General features: G+C 40.9%; 1 long non-coding RNA gene across 1 annotated transcript; it reads left to right on the top strand.

The window, feature by feature from the left end:
- Positions 1-492: 492 nt before the first annotated feature.
- Positions 493-8,099, top strand: LOC138443717 (uncharacterized). Its single transcript, XR_011258246.1, has 2 exons — positions 493-1,403; positions 4,127-8,099. It is a non-coding gene; the product is annotated as an uncharacterized lncRNA (long non-coding RNA).
- The last annotated feature ends 312 nt before the right edge of the window (positions 8,100-8,411 follow it).

Below are 8,411 nucleotides of genomic sequence, written 5' to 3'. Positions count from 1 at the left end.
TTGGGGCAAAGAGTAACATCACCAGAGCTGAGCTTCAAGAGATGATGTTAATCTAATATCTGTGACACTGAGGTTAAGAAGCCATTGCTGAAATAGCCAGCTAATGAACACAGAAGTTGGCGAAGGAAAGATGGACGGAAATGACACTGAGAAACCACAAAAACAAAATTGAGGCTGAATCTTTAAAGCTGACCCAAGACATGGTTAGATAACAAATGAACTGCCTGAGCCTAAAGGAGGCTGAAATGTGTTGGGGTTATGAAACCAACCATCCACAGTAGTTATAGGGCTAAGCTCCAGCTTCCTGATTAAAGGTCTCACACCACTTCTCCGGGACTTACCTTGTGGCTCAGCTAGTAAAGAATCCTCCTGCAATGCGGGAGACCTGGGTTCCATCCCTTGGTTGGGAAAATCCCCTGGAGATGGGAAAGGCTACCCACTCCAGTATTCTGGCCAGGAGAATTCCATGGACTGTATAGTCCATGGGATTGCAGAGAATCGGACATGACTAAGTGACTTTCACTCACTCACTTACCCCTTCTCCACTCAGGAATAATGTTAACTTTCTACTCAGGTATAAATACTGAACCAAATACAAGCCCAGCTTTCTCACCACACATTGTACCAGTAGATAAGAAAGAAACACTTCATGACTATTTTCTAGTTTGCAAAGGCCTACAGGGGAAATGTTTTGACAAAATACTCTTCGTCAAGTCCAGTCTACTCTTATTAGAAAGGGCATTATACCTGAGGGAAAAAAAATCCTAAGTGTGCCCCCATTTAAAAACCTCTGTGGGATTTATAATGACTTTAATTTTAGTGAACATGAAATATTTTTTTCCTGACATCTTAGAGAAGCAGGCAATTTCAGAGATGATATTTTGACAAATAGTAGCATAGATCAGGACAAATAACAGGAAGCTCTCATAAAAGAGACTTGACTAGAGCAAAGGCAAATAATGATATAATCCCCTGTAGATATATGTTTGGAATATAAGCATTATATTGTTGAGCATGATAGGGAAAATAATATTAGAAAGAGGCTAATGCTGTGTGGGAGTCCTGTCAGGTGGGGATTGTAGGATGATTCCATATTTTGTGCAATAATACCGTTCAGGAAAAAGAAGGGTGCCCATTGACTGAGACTGTGTTTGATTATCATAGAAGAAATGAAACAGGTTTTCATAGAAAAATCAATGTACCGCCAAAGAGAGGCTGTTTGATGATAAGGCAATACAAAACTTAAAGGGTAACTTACAAATGTTCCCTCATTCATTTCAGCCTAAACTTATCCCCGTGCTGTCTCACGCTGTCCGCCAGCTCTTTCACTGGAATATGTTACCCAGTTGCCTTGGAATCATTACTGGGTCTCCTTGGAATGGAAACTGTGTCAGACTGCAGGGGTGAGTAGGAGGGAAAATGGTGCTGGCAGAAGCAGAGGAAGTGTTTTTTCAATTTAGAGCCAGAAGTGAGTGCTGACATTGTCTCGCATGTGTTTGGGGACAATGGCACATGCCAACGGTAACACGTCCCCTTTTCCATGTCCCTTGCTCAGGGGCCTTTGGCAAGAGGCTGCAGAAGCCACAGCTACTTTCCCCCCCTCTATCTGCCAAATCTCTGACTCCTCTTCTCCCTTTGGGGATGTTAAAAGAGGACAAAAGGCACAGTTTCCACCTTTGTATTATTAGCATAATCATCCAGAGTGAATTCTCTCATTCTTCCTGCACATGTATTTTGATGTGAATAGTCTTTTTTTTCTTACATGACTTCACTTCCTCTCTTTGTAAGCACACCTTTTAGGGAATTTGAACATTAATTGCAGCTGACTTCAGAGCTGCGCTAAGCAAAGCTTTCATTTTCTAGGCCAAAGTAGGCACAGTGAAAGGAGCCATTGCCAGCTGATGCTAAGATAAGAGAGAGACTGGGTTAACCACCATCAGGAGCTGGGGGTGCCCCTCTTTCTCCCCCTCACCAAATTCATAATTGGGAGGAGGGTTCAGACTCTGGGTCTCGCATGCCCCTCCAATAGGTCTAGCATGATGGTTGTCTAGCTCTTGGATATTGCAATATAGTTGAGTAGCAATCAAAAAATTGTTTTTAAAGATAGTTTTATTTATGTATGACACAATGCCTACATTGAACATCTTTTGTCGAAAGGCAAGAATAATTACTCTTTTGCCATATTTTACCTATTATTTCTCCCCAAGAGTTCTTTGTAAGTATAGAAACTGCTTTGTCCTGATGTACTTATCTGTAATTTTTTTTAATGTCAACGACTTCCCTGGTGGCTCAGACGGTAAAGCATCTGCCTGCAATGTGGGAGACTCGGGTTTGAGCCCTGGGTCAGGAAGATCCCCTGGAGAAGGAAATGGCAACCCACTCCAGTATTCTTGCCTGGAAAATTCCATAGACTGAGGAGACTGGTAGGCTACAGTCCATGAGGTCGCAAAGAGTTGGACACAACTGAGCAATTTCACTTTCACTTTTGTTTACTTTAAAAAAATACAGATAAGTTTCGGCTCACCCCACAGCCTGTGAGATCTTAGTCTTCTGACCAGGGATCAAACCTGTGCTCTCAGCATTGAAAGCTCGGAGTCCTAGCCACTGGACCACCAGGGAATTCCCTGTACTAACTTTTATTAGAATCTATTGTCAGGACTTCAATTAGAATACAAATTGTAAGTGGAGGAGAATTAACTTTTATTAAAATATTGGAGAAGGAAGTGGCAACCCACTCCAGTATTCTTGCCTAGAGAATCCCAGGGATGGTGGAGCCCAGTAGGCTGCCGTCTATGGGGTTAAACACGACTGAAGTGACTTAGCAGCAGCAGCAGCAGCAGCAGCAGGAAATCTTTCGGAGAAGGCAATGGCACCCCACTCCAGTACTCTTGCCTGGAGAATCCCATGGATGGAGGAGCCTGGTAGGCTGTGGTCCATGGGGTCGCTAAAAGTCGGACACTGAGCAACTTCACTTTCACTTTTCACTTTCATGCATTGGAGAAGGAAATGGCAACCCACTCCACTATTCTTGCCTGGAGAATCCCAGGGACAGAGGAGCCTGTTGGGCTGCCGTCTGTGGGGTCGCACAGAGTTGGACACGACTGATGCGACTTAGCAGGAGCAGCAGCAAAATGCTATATACTCCAGGTGTTATGCTAGTTTTATATGATGATATTTTGTAAACCTGGAGCAGAATTCCTTTTAGGAATTTCTTGAATTTTTAGGGAAGCTAAACACCATTCTGCTGGGCTCCCCCCAGTATTAAAGTGGGGTCCCAGAGCTCAAGGCTTGCTTGGGCAACCTGAGAAGGAGGAAGAGGCGGTGAGATTCAGAAGTTGTGGGAAGGGATCCCAAAATGTGATAGGAGGTTAATCGGAGAAGGAAGTGGAAGCCAGAGAAATTTCCTGCATCAGAGATGACAAAGGAGCTTGTTCTTTCAAATATTTTTATGCAAATTTCAATCATGAACAAAAATAGAACATAGAGTATGATGAACCCCACGTATTCATCACTCAACTTCAACAATTATCAGCTCTTAGCTGATTTTGTTTCTTCAAGATTCCCACCTATTCCCTCATCCCCAACCCCAATGAATTATTTTGAAACAAAGTCCAGAGATAGTTATCACTGCACAGACTACATTTTAATCTGTTTGATGAGCCATCTGTGCTGTAGCTTCCCTCCTATTGCCCAAACATCAAAAAAGTGTCCAACATGTACAGCTTAAGTGTCACTGGAGGGAGGTAAAGAGCAAAACAAATTTGCATTTGGGCCAAAGTGGATAAAGAATACGACAGTAGTATTAAACTTGATGCAGAGCTGAGATTAAGCAGAGCTCCCAAGAATTCTTGAAATTATTGGGGGGTGACAAGGGGAAGAAAGTGATTCTAGATTTTCTACAGGAGGTCAGAGTTCATGCAGGGCTCTGTGTGTGTGTGTTTTAGTATTAAAATTGGTGACTCTAAAAGACGGGAAGACTTGGGGACAGCCAGACAGCTGGCATTTGGGTTATAGTTAAATATTCCAAGTTTCCTTTCCTTGAAAGGAAAGAAAATACTAAATTTAAATGCCATCTTTCAGTTTCTCAGTCAATAATTTTCCTTTCTGTCTCTTGTACAATTTCTAGACAGCAATGCAAGGGATTTATTCTCCATGAAGCCTTTCAGACACATGAAATATCTGGAGAAGAATTGTTCGGCAACCCTAATTCCAATTCAGTTTTCAACTGCTTTGTATGTAGCTCTGATTAAGTCACTGTTTCCAATAACTTGTGGTGAACCAGCGAAAATTACCAATGGTAATAAAAAGTGGACCTAAATACTTGCATAATTCTGCCACAGCATTCTCAAGGAAAATAGGGATGATATTTGGACTAAATATAGATTTGCTAGATTAATAGTGCTCTTTAAGTTTATAGGGGACTGGAATGCAAAAGTAGGAAGTCAAGAAACACCTGGAGTGACAGGCAAATTTAGCCTTGGAGTACAGAATCAAGCAGGGAAAAGGCTAATAGAGTTTTGCCAAGAGAATGCACTGGTCATAGCAAACACCCTCTTCCAACAACATAAGAGAAGACTCTACACATGGACATCACCAGATGTCAGTACCAAAATCAGATTGATTATATTCTTTGCAGCCAAAGATGGAGAAGCTCTATACAGTCAGCAAAACCTGTGCAAAACAAGACTGGGAGCTGACTGTGGCTCAGATCATGAATTCCTTATTGTCAAATTCAGACTTAAATTGAAGAAAGTAGGGAAAAACACTAGACGATTCAGGTATGATCTAAATCAAATCCCTTATGATTATACAGTGGAAGTGAGAAATAGGTTTAAGGGACTAGATCTGATAGAGTGCCTGATGAACTATGGATGGAGGTTCATGACATTGTACAGAAGACAGGGATCAAGACGATCCCCAAGAAAAAGAAACTCAGAAAAGCAAAATGGCTATCTGAGGAGGCCTTACAAATAGCTGTGAAAAGAAGAGAAGCAAAGATAAGGAAAGATATACCCATTTGAATGCAGAGTTCCAAAGACTAGCAAGGAGAGATAAGAAAGCCTTCCTCAGTGATCAGTGCAAAGAAATAGAGGCAAACAATAGAATGGGAAAGACTAGAGATCTCTTCAAGAAGATTAGAGATACCAAGGGGACATTTCATGCAAAGATGGGCTCAATAAAAGACAGAAATGGTATAGACCTAACAGAAGCAGAAGATATTAAGAAGAGGTGGCAAGAATACACAGAAGAAATCTAAAAAATGATCTTCATGACCTAGATAATCACAATGGTGTGATCACTCACCCAGAGCCAGACATCCTGGAATGTAAAGTCAAGTGGGCCTTAAGAAGCATCACTACGAACAAAGCTAGTGGAGGTGATGGAATTCCAGTTGAGCTATTTCAAATCCTAAAAGATGATCCTGTGAAAGTGCTGCACTCAATATGCCAGCAAATTTGGAAAAATCAGCAATGGCCATGGGACTGGAAAAGGTCAGTTTTCATTCCAATCCCAAAGAAAGGCAATGCCAAAAAATGCTCAAACTACTGCACAATCACACTCATCTCACACGCTAGCAAAGTAATGCTCCAAATTCTCCAAGCCAGGCTTCAACAGTCAGTGAACCATGAAATTCCAGATGTTCAAGCTGGTTTTAGAAAAGGCAGAGGAACCAGAGATCGAAATGCCAATATCTGTTGGATCATCGAAAAAGCAAGAGAGTTCCAGAAAAACATCTATTTCTGCTTCATTGACTATGCCAAAGCCTTTGACTGTGTGGATCACAATAAACTGCAGAAAATTCTTCAGGAAATGGGAATACCAGACCACCTGATCTGCCTCTTGAGAAATCTGTTTGCAGGTCAGGAAGCAACAGTTAGAACTGGACATGGAAAAACAGACTGGTTCCAAATAGGAAAAGGAATTCATCAAGGCTGTATATTGTCACCCTGCTTATTTAACTTCTGTGCAGAGTACATCATGAGTAACGTGGGGCTGGATGAAGCAGATGCTGGAATCAAGATTGCTAGGAGAAATATCAATAACCTCAGATATGCAGATGATACCACACTTATGGCAGAAAGTGAAGGAGAACTAAAGAGCCTCTTGAGGAAAGTGAAAAAATTGGCTTAAAACTCAACATTCAGAAAACTAAGATCATGGCATCTGGTCCCATCACTTCATGGCAAACAGATGGGGAAGCAGTGGCAGGCTTTATTTTGTGGGGCTCCAAAATGACTGCAGATAGTGACTGCAGCCATGAAATTAAAAGACACTTGCTCCTTGGAAGGAAAGTTATGACCATCTTAGCATATTAAAAAGCAGAGTCATTACTTTGCTAACAAAGGTCCATCTAGTCAAGGCTGTGGTTTTCTAGTAATCATGTATGGATGTGAGAATTGAAATATAAAGAAATCTGAATGCCAAAGAATTGATGCTTTTGAACTATGGTGTTGGAGAAGACTCTTGAGAGTCCCTTGGACTCAAAGGAGATCCAATCAGTCCATCCTAAAGGAGATCAGTTCTGAGTGTTCATTGGAAGGACTGATGTTGAAGCTGAAACTCCAATACTTTGGCCACCTGATGCAAAGAGCTGACTCATCTGAAAAGACCCTGATGTTGGGAGAGTGAAGGCGGGAGCAGAAGGGGATGACAGAGGATGAGATGGTTGGATGACATCACCAACTCAATGGACATGAGTTTGAGTAGACCCCGGGAGTTGGTGATGGACATGGAGGCCTGGTGTGCCACGGTTCATGGGGTCGCAAAGAGTTGGACATGACTGAGCAACTGAACTGAAGTGAACTGAAGATTATAGATAATAAAAAGAGGAATTTGAGATTGCAGGTGACATTTTAAGAATCATTACACGGTTGATAATTGCTCAAATATGTCTACTGATGCATATACTGTGACCTTTTTTGCATACTTACAGCATGAGTTATGGGGGCTTCCCAGATGGCTCAGTGGTTAAAGAATCCACCTGCTAATATGGGAGATGCAGGAGATGCCAATTTAATCCCTGGGTTGGGAAGATCCCCTGGAGGAGGACATGGAAACCCACTCCCATATTCTTGCATGGAGACTGCCATGGACAGAGGAACCTAGTTGGCTACAGTCCACGGGGTTGCAAAGAGTCGGACATGACCAAGCACACACATACACAGCATGAGTGACAAATGAGTTATTTCCAAAGGGCTTTATCCTGAGAATTGCTACCCATATACTAGTAGAAAGAGAAATTTTTCTTTGAGAGAAGAAAACTTTTCTAACATCTTTCTGTCTTAGGAAAAGACAGAGGCTCTATCTGAAGAAACACAAATTATAAGTAATATTAAGATAAAATATTGTTGAGAATATTACTATTCAGAGGCCTTAGAAAATGATATTCAAACATCCACTAGATGTCACTTGATGTTTGCTTTTTGTAAAGGTAGCATATTTCTTTTTTGGTTTATCTGCAATTATGAATCAATGACTCCCAGTGGGTCCAAGCTGGCAGAAAACAAGATGCAGCAATGTTTGAGTGAACACAGGCAAAAGTCATTAAATGAGAACAATGATTATAATTTTCAATAAGATTTGGGTGGTTGTGGGGTTTGCATAATCCCTCCTGGCATTTGCAAGGGTGAGGAGAAGCCAGCAGCTTTGCCCTCCTGCTGGGTTTAAACAAAAAATGGAAAATTGTAATGAACAACTAGATTTTTCCTATCTTCCATTTTCTTTTTTCTGTTTTTTCCTTCCTCATTTTTAGGAGAATGCAATTTTAAAATGATGGCCCTTTAGTGAAGGTATTTCACAGCATTTTAAGATCAATTTTTCTTTGTTCAAATATCTACTCACCAATTAAAACTCCTTTAAATCCACATTATCTCATTGAAGGGCATGTGACCAAAGTAAATGAAGAAGATGTCTAGAAATTTTGCGAGGGTTCTCTGGGGTTATCCACTTCCTGTATTTGCTAAAAATCTAATAATCAGTTCCAGTAGAGACCATGTATCCTGGGGTTTTGTTTTGTGTAACAGCTATTTGTTTATTTTTTTAAACTGTCATTGTATTTTGGCTTCACGATGGTTAAATAAAACTTGGTATTAAGTAAACTTCTCTGACCCTGCCTATTTCCTGTCTTGTCAAACCTTTCCTTGTAAGAATAACAGTGTTCTTTTATTTGGTAGTGTGCAGCATGATATTTTTGGCATGCTCCACATTTTTGACTTACAAAAATTTGTGACCTTAAGTGTGAGAGAAGTGAATGCTTGCTTTAGTACCTCATGGGGTCCTAATCTTACAAACAGTCCTGCTGCATACATGTGAGAGTTGCAAAAGGATTATCAGCATATTTATTCCCCCAAATATAAAAAATAATAATGAAGACTAGATTTTTGGGCTACATTACTAAAACTGTCAAACAA

The sequence above is a fragment of the Ovis canadensis genome, chromosome 7 (assembly GCF_042477335.2).
Source record: "Ovis canadensis isolate MfBH-ARS-UI-01 breed Bighorn chromosome 7, ARS-UI_OviCan_v2, whole genome shotgun sequence".
NCBI classification, from domain to species: domain Eukaryota; kingdom Metazoa; phylum Chordata; class Mammalia; order Artiodactyla; family Bovidae; genus Ovis; species Ovis canadensis.
This window is presented reverse-complemented; position numbering and strand designations above follow the sequence as displayed.